A 12,060-nucleotide genomic window follows, 5' to 3' on the forward strand; every position below is an offset into this window, starting at 1 on the left:
GCATCATGTGATGGAAACTATGGACTATTTCACAGATAGTTTTGGTTTTATACAGTGACGTTGAGCTGAATCAATATTTTATGCAATAACTTAATTTCCCTTCGGGGATTATAACAGTGTATAAAATAAAATAAATTAAAAAAAATTAAAATTAACGACGGCAGATTTAATTCTCACTCATTTCAGTTAATTCCCATGGAATTGCTGATAAAAAATGTTGGATCTTTGAGGGTGCAGTGTTTCAAATATGGAGAAAGACTGTTTTCCTTGTTAGCAACATGTTATGTTTAATATTACTGTACCTTTTCTTATTTTAACTCGCAGGTTAATGTCATTCTAACAAAGAAAAACCTCAACAACAAAAAAACAGCGCTGACCCCACTGGTTCTCAAACCTTCCACCTTAAGTTCTGCTGTCGGTTACTTGGCAGAGATGTGTCACCAGCCAAGGAGGAAAAGGTGTTTCTATGTCTGGATGAGGATGAAAAGAGTTTGGGAGTTGATTAATCCCTTACCCCCCCCCCCACCCAACCCCTCCACCCTGCTCCTCCCGCACACACAACGGAGGCATGACACCGCCATTTATCATGTGCCCTGTGTGTCCCCACATCCTGAGGAATTGCATCTGATGCTTTGTCATGAGTGGCAGCAGCGAGGGAACACACGTCACGTGACCCCCACCCCCAACCCCCACACATCACCTCACAGGCCTCACATCTCCACCAGGGAGGGGCTGGTCTTTACATAAATTCACATTCAAAGTAAAAGCCCCCTTTAGTATTCAACAGAAACTCTTTCACGTTGTTTTAGTACATGGCTGGTGGATGCTATGGCGATGGAAAGTGAAGAACATTTTATTGTATTTGTTCAGCCAATGGAAAAATAGTGCAGTATACACTGGTAACATTCTTGGTATCTGATTGGACAGCCCACCTCCAGAATCACTGTCAGAGTCACAGAACTCAACCTGAAAAAAAAATCCTGTTTATATTGTTTATAACAGATTATTTAAGAACAAACAACGACTAAATCTTTGACCATAAAAACCTACTGTATTAGAAATATTTTTTTATTGCCAGTAGCTGTAAGAAAAAATATGAATTAACAAAGTGGTGGGTCTGGATCTATTTCTCAACTAGATCAAACTTGGATTTTGTCATTTTTGAAGAGGTTCACTCCAACACTGCACATAACATACATAACGTAACGTAACGTAACGTAACGTAACGTAACGTAACGTAACGTAACGTAACGTAACGTAACGTAACATAACATAACATAACATAACATAACATAACATAACATAACATAACATAACATAACATAACATAACATAATATAACATAACAAGCGTGCTCCCTCCTCTTTGTAAATACGGGCTTGGTGTACTTTTAGGAACACCCAAAGTGGAGTCTGATCTCTGACCGTCGCTGACCTGGACGAACGCTCTGTGAGGATATTGTGTTTAACCGTCTGAGACGCACAGATAAATGCGAGCCATGAAAATCATGCACTGGATTCAGGAATTAGGAAGAAAGGTAGATCCACCCCCACAATGGCAGGAAGTACCCCTTTGGGACTTTTACGTGATATCATCAGCCTTCAGGTTTAGCAATCAAAATATATTACATGTCTAAAGGATGGTCGGCATCTTTGTTTTACTCCTTTTCTACTCTGTTTGGGATCCGAGCCACATCGAAACAAAGGCTGCTATGACATCTTCAGTCTCTTCCAGTCTGACACTAAGAATCAAATGAGATTAATGCAGCAATAAAACACATCGATCAGGACCCAAATCTTTGGCTCTTGTGTGACTGACACAGATGGAGTTCATTGGCTTCGGCGCCAAAGCATCAGATGTTACGAAAGTCATTTTTAAATGAAAACAGGAAACGATTGCACGGAAATATCTGATCTCTTGTAGAGATTTAAATTGAGTTATATAATAGAGACCCAGAAACCTGTTTGTAACAGTGACTGAGTGGTGAACCTCAGCGGTTGTGTTGCTTTATGTTTCTCTTTTAGAGTCTGACGGCAGTATTGATGAAACGTCAACCATTTACTTTTAAATAATGACTAAATATATATTGTTATTGGCTGTATGTCCATTATTAGAATTTATCGTTATTGTTGTTTATTTATTGTTAATTCAATTGATCAATTGTGTTGGAGAAGTATAGTCTCATTCATAGTTCATTCACTCATGAATTCATAAACATTACCCACAGCGCAGACAATATATTCCACACCTGATGATCCAAAGTGTTTTTTTAGGACTATTAACTACTGTGAGATAATATATAATTACTCTACCAACTTGAACCATACTTAAGGCAACAACATATCACACTGATTTATCTTCTCTCTTACTTTGGCTGATTTTCATTTTCTCTGAGTAAGTTGCTAATTGTGAATAGCTGCTAACTGCTATTAGATTATTTCCACATAATATCTTATCAACCCCCCCACCCCATACCGTTCTTTTCACCAACTCATTCCTGAGATCGATTTGAAATAGAATAAAATAAATTTTCCATTAAAACAAGGACCGCTGTGCTGCAGAGAACACACTTCATTATTTTGCAATCCCACTGAATCATTTTTGCAAAAACAAAACCGGTACAGTAGCTCCCTGTTCTTGAATAGATTCTCCCTCCCAAAAAACTAAACTTGACAGATTGATTGGGAGGAAAGTCCATCTCATTGTGTTGCAGAGCCTGAAACTCAGTCTCTCCTGGGCCTCTTAACAAAGCCAACCAACACCAGCGCTTCCTCTCAGATTTCCTCCCGTGCCTTCTGCCTGAACGCTGCTACCAGGAGGCAGATGTATGCATGGAGGGTTATCCAGGAACACCCCCCCTCGCCCCTGTTCTCCTTACTGGAGCACTAAATCAGATTGCCCCCCTGAGGAGACCACCTTGGCACACTGACAGAAATATTCTGAACTTCCTGTGACCCCCCAAAAAAGAACAAACAAATATACCCACCCTTCTCAAGTGGGTATATTTGTCTGACTGTTTCCACTTTCCGTTTTGAACACTTTCCATCTTCTACACACACTGGGCCTCACGTTTAATTTGGATCTCTTTAAATATCTTTTGTTCTTCGTGCAGGAACATAAAAGTAGCCACAGACACACAATAACGTTTGATTAGCAGATTGTTTTCGTGCCTCTGACCGGAGTAACATAAGAAAGAAATCATAGAGTGGAAGTCTGCAAATCTCCAATAACCTGTGTCCTATTTTTCAATGCATCCTCTGTTTTATTACTGTCAACAACAGTCCAGACAGTACTGCACGACCTTCAATCCTATCCTCTAATTATTTACACTAATGCAGAAACAGAAACACAGGCACACCTGGAATTATCATCCATAGCATCACAAAACTGCATCTGTTCCCCTCTGAGTCCAGCGACGCCTCTGCTGCTTCAGACTTCATCCATGTCAGAGTGTTTCATTCATTATTTCAATGCACATTTTTACTACGTGAATGAAAAGGATTGAAAACTGGGCCTTTTTTATTAATTCTTCCAAATGCGCATTCACAGATTCCCTCCAGTGCTGCCTTGCTTCGCTGGTCCAGAGCGATTCTCCAACATGAGACAATTTTAAATGCAATGTGAACTTCATTTTGAATTGCAAGCTTCTGCCTCAGGGGGATGTTGTTCATCGGGCCCATATTAACAAAACCATATGTCACCCTGGCATTAACAAGACTTTATTTATAGTGCAACAACAGTTTTAGTGTCTCAGACTGTGGCCCGTTATGTTAATACCTGTTCTGTGTGTGCCTGTAAAAAAGACCTCAGGTCTACCCCCCACTAATGGTAACACTGTGGTTCTGACCGTGGTTGCTTTGCCCAAGCTTCCCTCAGCCAAGAAAACAGAGAAGGTCATGGAGTCTAATGTTTTCAGAATTCATGGTTTCCCTAAGGATGTCATTTCCGACAGAGTCGCTCAGTTTATTTCGCAGTTCTGGGAAGGAGTTCTGATTTGTTTCATCGTCAACCTCTCTTTTGGGTTCAATTCTCAGACCAATTGTCAGGCTGAACGCCTCAACCAGGAGTTGGAGACCGGTCCACGTCTACCAGAACCCAGGGGATTTCCAACTAACACAGTTGAAATGCAAAAATATTGGAACTGTTAATTGGTTAGAAATACAACTTGGTCATGAACTAATTTCAAAGGGATTGCAAAGTTTATTTTCACACTGTCATCTTGCAGAGCTGCTGCTTTCACACATCTGGCTTCACTACTCTGGTCTATGGCATATACAACACGTATGATCTGGTAATAGTAATAGTAAGTATTAGTATGAAGTGATGTTTCTTCAGGAAGGAAATGACCCTCTGCTCGGTTTAGTCACACAAACAACTCCCTGAAACCATAACTGGAAAACAATAACCCAAGGGGACGTGGCTTCCTTGGAAGGTTTCTTTACATTCATGTGATCCTGGTTGGAAATAGAGATTTCTCTTCCCATCAGTCTGAACTCGTATCCTACGTATTTATGATTCTCAAAGGGTTTTTCCCACATAAGACATTCCCAGAGCCTGGTGTAGGAGGTCACAGAGATTGTCAAGAAGGCTTCTTCCTCAGGTGGATGGTTGTAATAAATTTTGCACATTGCATGAATTCAAAATAAATATGAGGAACAACGAAGTAACTTGCAGTGCAGTGAGAGTATGTTTTGGATTCTCTTCCCATGCTGCTAGAAAGATTTGAAGCATGGAGGTAGTGAAAGTGAGTAAAAGTCAGTTCACAGTTAAAATAAATAGATGTGAATTCACAACTGTCGAACAAAGACAGTAATAATTAAGTATATATCTGAATTCAAATTTTGTGCAAAAACAATAATTGATGTATAATAAATAATAATCAAAACATCATTATATATTTTTCAATTAAATACTTTAATTTTGAAAATTGTTACTGATCAAAATACTTTATCTATTAATCGTGAAGCATGTCAAGATTTTTCCCACAAAGTTAAATCTAAATCTGTTGAGTAGGTTTTGTGTTATTCTGCTAACAACCAGACAAAGAAACAAATCCAACAACAGGATGTAAATGAAAGTAAATATGAGAAATTAAAATATGAGTGTGCGATGTATGTCGTCTGGACTGAATTAATTTCATGCTCCTCAAGCCTCCTTTTCCATTAATTATCATTATTACTCATCCGAGCTATAACATTTATGATGGTTAATAAAAAAGTGAATTTATTTGATATTTTGAGACATTTGGTTTGGAATTTCATCAGGTTTGAAAATATGACTATTTTTCGGAACTGAATTGAAACTGAACTATTCTCATCTAGTCCTTTGCCTCTTCACTCCTCCTCCTTCTTCTTTTTCTTCTACTTCTTCTTAATTGTAAAAGTTTTGGATGTGATTAAAGTTTCTTGCAAAAATAAAAAAATTCTTCTTCTTCTTCTTCTTATTATTATTATAATATATTTTTTCTTCTTCTGCATTAACATTAATGAATGATAAAAGTGATGTGTAGCAGCATGTTGTGACACTTTTTCATTTTATTTTACACACTTTGTGTTTAATTAGATTAAAACTGAGTGTAATCTTATGTAAACATGTTTAAAGGTGGTTCTACTGACATTCAGTGGTCACGGAATGGAAATGTTGAGCTTCGAATGGACTGATATCACAGGTGGGAATGTCAAAATGATGAGGGAGGTGGCGCCATGTGTGCCATGTTTGTAGCTGACTTTTTAACCTATGAGAGCGTATGTTTCCCTTATCAACATATTTATTGTGGAAAACTGGCTGTGCATTAAACTAATTTGTAGGAAATGAGGCTGGAATGTGTCCTCCTTGTCTTGACACCTCCTATCTAATAAACACACAGGTTCCTGGTTGTGTTTCCTTCTGTTTATGTTCTCTTGTCGACTTTGGGCCAACTACAGAATCCAGGGGGGCCGTGTGGAACCCAGAGGTACGTCCGACCGAGCCCGGCCTGTAGAAGCCGAGAGAAATGTTTAACCAAGTATGTGAAGAATGACTAGATAATAAAAATATTTGAGAACTGCAGCATCAGGAGGTGGAGCCTTAAAACCTCAGTAACTTTACTTCAGAAACCGTAAAGAAAGAAACCGGACAAATTTGATCCAGTTATGAAAAAATGACCTTGATATTTGCAATAACAGGAAACCTCGGTGATGTCGATGATGTGACTCTGCAGTGTTACAAAAACTAACATGATGATCATGGGTGACGTGTGGTTACATGACATTTTATGATTGGTACTGGAGTGTATTAATGCTGTGATAGTCACACAGCACATCTTACGGGAAATACTGGTTGTGATGTCATAATGGAAATTCCGTCGGTGATTCTCCGGTTCTGCCTACAACATCTAATATGGTTCACGTATAAAAAATTATATTCATCACCAACTCTGGCAGACATCCACTGGTTGTTCCAAATGTCATGTAGGTAAATTTATTCTGATTAGAGCAACTGATGGATGGAGATATTTTCATCTCGGTTTGGAGTTTATTCATTATTTTATTTTGAAAATTCATTGAACTGCTGTCAGTGTTATCCCAGTGATTCCAGCTTTGCCATGTGCACATGAACTGTAAATCTTACTATGGTAGATTTGTGGAAATTTAACATTCAAATAAAGTTCTGTGTGTGAATCTAACTGTAATATCTCTTGTAAAATCAAACAAACTGTTAGAAAACAAGCCATAAACCTCAGCTTTGTTCATTCTATTGTCCACACTAATGCCCACTTCACCGCATTTGATGAAATGCGTCACACAGCTGCTTCCCTGAGCCTTTCAGTGTGGGGCGTCCTGCATTCTTGGAGACAATCATACATGCACCGTGCCGGTCACCGCAGGCGGCGTCCTGCTGCGTTGGGCACCTGTGGCGGGGTCATGTGAGGGGGAACCAGCCTCAACAGGCCGGAGCTGGATAGTGGCCATGGGAAATTATACTGTGGGCCAAACTGGAGGCTGTGGGCCACAATCTGGAGTCAGGAGATTTTAAAACACTCTTATGTAATTTAATGACCTGGAGCTAAAGTGATATTTTGTTCTCAAAACAACCCTTTTCCTCTATCTATGACTTAAAGTGAACTAAATTTCTACTTTTTTGTTTAAAAAATTTTGTTTCTTCTTGCATAAGTGCTGCTGTAAACTTGTTCTCAGTGTACTCTAACTTCTTTCTTGTAAAATTATGAATCTATTTTCCAAGTTTCCAATTTTTTTTTAACTAACAGTGATTGAATTCAGTGCTGCAGTAACCTAAACTTCTCACACACTACCCTGAGTCAAACTGAATATGTGCGTCAAGAGGACGTCTTTGTCAGGGTGTAACGTCTCTCTGATCAGTTTACGTTAATGGTTTCTTCTCATCAAACTTTTCCAGGCCTGTTTCTGGACCGCTAAAGATGTCCTGGGCGTTTGACTTGGCAGCTATGTCAGCCAACTCTTTACAACAGCAGTGGAAAAAATAGTAATAAAGCAATCAGTGAGGCGTTGCCCCCCTTTCCCCATGTGCGGACTTTACTGGCAGACCTTGGCGTCATCTGCGACCTGCTTCTGTCTGGCCTGGATCACCGTGTGTCACTGAGATGAGTAAGAGCAGTTCAATTGCTGTTTATTTCTCGAAAACGTTTCTTTTTTTTCTTTTTTTAATTTCCTTGGTAAATTTGAAGATAATGTGACGTCAATATCAGGCTTTTTTTGGGGAGGAACGCATTTCCTTTTCACCCACTGGAAAAGACATTTTCTGAAGACATGCGTCTCATAGGAACGTCAGTTCATGATTAATTTCTCCACTCGAAATGTAATGAAGATGAAAAACTCATTTTACCACAAGGGATTCTGTGGAATAAAAAAAAAAAACCAATCTAGAATATTCAAGGAGCTTTTTCATTTTTGGAAAGAAAATCCTGGGAAACTTTTACTGGCAGGGAGCATTAGACAGTTCATTTTAGTGTCACCAAGTCAAATAAAGTTGAAACTGATTTCATCTCCAAAAGCACCTTGTTCATGTCTTCAAGACAGATTTACCTTATTTTAGTAAAGACGACAAATGCAGTCTATCTGTTTGCTGCTTGCTGTAGGTTTGTATCATCCTGTTGTGTCTTTTTTCACTGATGGAATCTTACAGAAAAACTTTACAGAAGCTTAGATTAGCTTTAAAGCTTCATCCATCTTTGAGGTCTGGACAGCTCAACTGCTTGATGCTCTTCTGTGTGATCAAACCAAATATTTCTCATGACCCTTTTCTGTTCCTTGATATTGGCTGAAAGTGTGCGTGTAAGCAGAAGTAATGGGCAAATAATGAATGTTGTATGATGATGCTACATTACTGTGAACAGATGGATCAAAAGACTGTTAATTTAATAATCTTGCTTTTAAAATTCCCAAATAAATCATTTGTGGCTCCTCAATAATTAAGGAATAAAGATTATTATAAATTAAATGATAATTAAATAAATTAAATAAACAAACAATTTAAATAAATAAATAAATAGATATATAGATATACATAAATAAATAAAACAAAACATACTTGATTATTAGTGTTTTTTTCCAAACCTCAACTCATCCCAGCAGAAAGAGTAGTCGTCCTTCGTTAATTCCAGTAAGCCACGTTTTTCCATGAGCGACTAAAAAAAACACTTCCATCATGCAGCACAAATTTATCATCGCTCTCGGTGCTCTTTGTATTTTGTTGGCGCGTCCATCGGACCCACAGAAACAGAGGAGTGTGACCCCGCCGGTGTTTTTGCCTCCACCTTCTCAGCTGCATGCCGTTTGGTGGCCTTGAGTCTTGATCTGAAACAAAAAGTGACAATAACTTTTCAATGCTTGTTAGTCAACATACTTAAGGCCTGGGGAACTTGTTCCTTCCCAAATGGCGAACCTGATTCTCACAGGCTGACTGACACACAGTAATAAGTGTGTGTGTTTTTTTATTAGCTGATGATTTGAGAGGAATAAGCTTCTTTGTCCACACATCCCCTTTGGCAGCAGGGTTGTTTGTGTCTATGCAGAGGTCAGTTAGTGCTGCAGTAGTGATATAATAATAACAGGCACTGCTAATATGCCAAGCCATTAATTCAGTATGACAGTAGCTAGCTGCAGTGCCAGTGTATTCTGTTCAATGTGTAGATGTTCCCCCGCGATAGTGGGTTGATGTAGTTATTCGTAAAAGCGGGGGCCATTGTTTTGGTGCAACACGGATGTCAGCCTTTGGATGTGTTTCATGAGTTTCTTCAAGGACGTGACAAAAGTTCGCAGTGCGTCTCCCACAGGAGTGACTGCTGAAATGAAAGCCTCTCGCTGAACCCAGTGGAAGAATCAGAAGTTTAATTGTAAATGAACTGTCCAGAGTTCAGGCTTTGGTTAACTGGCACGAAGAAATTTCTTCTGAGACTTCCAGGAACGCTGCAGCTCCAGGCGGGACTCTGCTCCGTCTCATCTCTGGTTTGGTATAAAGCTGAGGCAGAGCTCATTTCCAGAGTAAACATCCAAAAACAAAGAGCCCAACGAAGAAGATTACTATTATTCAAACCCCCTCCTCCCTGAGGTTCTTCAGCTCCCTTATTAAGTACTTGGACTGGATTGAGAGCCTTCACAATGTGATGTAGTTATACTTACAATTAGTTTTAAACTGATAGCTAATCTAATCTAATCCTGTTTTGTCTCATTTTACCTGATCTAATCTGATTTGATCTAATTTAATTTAGTGCAGTCTAACCTGGTTTAATATAGTCTAGTCTGATCTGATATGATCTGGTTTAGTCTAGTCCGACCTAACCTGACCTGATTTGACCTAATCTAATCTAATCTAATCTAATCTAATCTAATCTAATCTAATCTAATCTAATCTAATCTAATCTAATCTAATCTAATCTAATCCAATCTAATCTAATCTAATCTAATCCATTTAGTATTACATAATGTAGTTTGATATTATAGTGTACTCTAATGTATATAATATAGTGCAGCATATCATAAACATATAATTATTTCTGGCATGGTTTAACCAAAATATGTTTTTTTTTCACTAGAATTGGTAGTTATAAAGTAACATTAATGAACTACTTCTCTATATTTCTTTCTTGTGTTCAAATTGTTAAAGGTGAAATCAGAATATCCGATGAACGCACATGAAACATTTCACCAATCCTGCTCAGTGCATCATGAAACATACGAAGGCTGAGGCTGCAACCTGGCTCAAGGGCGACGGTGTGATGAACAATGTGAAGCAAGCCTTCTATAACCGGTTCATTCAAGGCGACGGCGGTCGAGTTCATGTAAACAATTTAACCCGAGTCGGGCCTTGACTGGAGTCCAGGAGCCTGAATATTCCACAAGGCTACATGCACCAGAAATAGAGCTGAGAGCTTTCCACTATTTATTTTTTCCTGCTTTTGCACTTTCCCCCGGATTAAATTGTGATTGATTTCTGACCGCTGGGCACGAAGCAGAAGTGTTATCTGTGAAGCAGCTGACAGGATGTCTGATGGGGAGGGAAAGAAAAGGAAGAGAAAACATAAGAGAGAAAGTCCGGGATGCTGCTTTGAATGCCGTTTAGGCCTCTTCATCCTCACACCGATGTTTCAGGCTTCAGCTGAATATGTTCGGCTTTTCCAGGGCGACCTCAACATATTCCATATATTTATGGAATCAGTCTGTTGCCAAGATTTGATATTATTTTCAGAGGTGTGGTCAGTGTGAGGAAAGGACCCGCAGTAAAAATCATTCTACTCTACATGTGCCAGAGCACAGGCTGATTTGTGGTCACAGATTACCAAACAGCTGTAATTCGATCCGTTGAATACTTTTTAAAAAAATGATCCTATAAAATCTGACCTCCTGAAATCCCATCACATGGTTCAGATTGCTGGATTGCAGCCTGGAATTTGCTGCATGATTCCAGCAGACGGGAGCGTGCATTCCATGAAATCCAGCCTCAGGGATGAGGAATGGGATAAAAATGTGCCTGATGCTGCAGAGCATGTTTCATGTTTGAAACATCTGAGCATTATAGTGAATAAATCATATTAATTAAATTATATTATAGTAAATATCAAGACAGATTAAAACAAAATCTGTTAAAAAAAAAACAAGCTCTACTTCATGTTTATCAATTTGCGATCATTCACCATCGCATTTCCTCCGGATGTTCCCTCTTTGTCACTTCCTCCGACCGTCTTGACTTGAATTTGTGTCTCCCTCCAAAGACTGCTTGTCAGATTTGGAACCTTGCCTCTACTTTTATTTATTCAGTATGTGATATGAAATCCCTGGACTGAACTACGTTCCTCTGGTTTGTCATGTGATCTGTGAAGATTTATCATTTGATCCTCTAGATATTGATCTGAACTTAGACAAACACAGATACTTATCCACCTTAGTTATTGCTACATTTTTGTGCAATTTATTCAAGCACGCACACACACACACACACACACACACACATACGCACGCATGCACACACGCAGACACAAACACACACAGTCGCAAACTGTGACAGCAGCTGACTCGACTTAAAAACACATCTGCACGGTGGCAGGTTGTCTAGAAAGAAGTGTCAAAACGGAAATGAAGCAATGATATTATCTTGTTTAAATCTAGAACACTCATCATTCCCCAAATAAACAGATAATTTGAATGTGGGTTGGTGTGAATTGATAAGTAGTTTCCATTAATCATTTCTCTCTGGGTTACTAATTATTTTTGCTTTTGGAATGAATGCGCTGCTGATAGAGGAGCTCAGACTGGTGACAGTGACACGTCTTTTAAAGAGTATTTTTAGTGGTCGTCCTGTGTTTGTTAGTGCAGCCCAGCTGTAATTTAAAAAGACGCTGCAGACTGTTTGGCGGCGAACTGCATTCTTCCTTTTGGTGACTCCATGATATAGAGCAGAGGTACGGCTACACGCCGGTGCTACCCCCACAAAGAAGGCCTCGCTGGTCATTTAGCTCAGCTGAAACACAGATTTTTACAAAAGGACAGGAATGTGTTTCTCCTGACAGCCAAAAGTCCAACAGACTCAACGTTTTCCAGCGGAGAC

Source organism: Antennarius striatus, chromosome 19 (genome assembly GCF_040054535.1).
Source record: "Antennarius striatus isolate MH-2024 chromosome 19, ASM4005453v1, whole genome shotgun sequence".
Lineage (NCBI taxonomy): Eukaryota > Metazoa > Chordata > Actinopteri > Lophiiformes > Antennariidae > Antennarius > Antennarius striatus.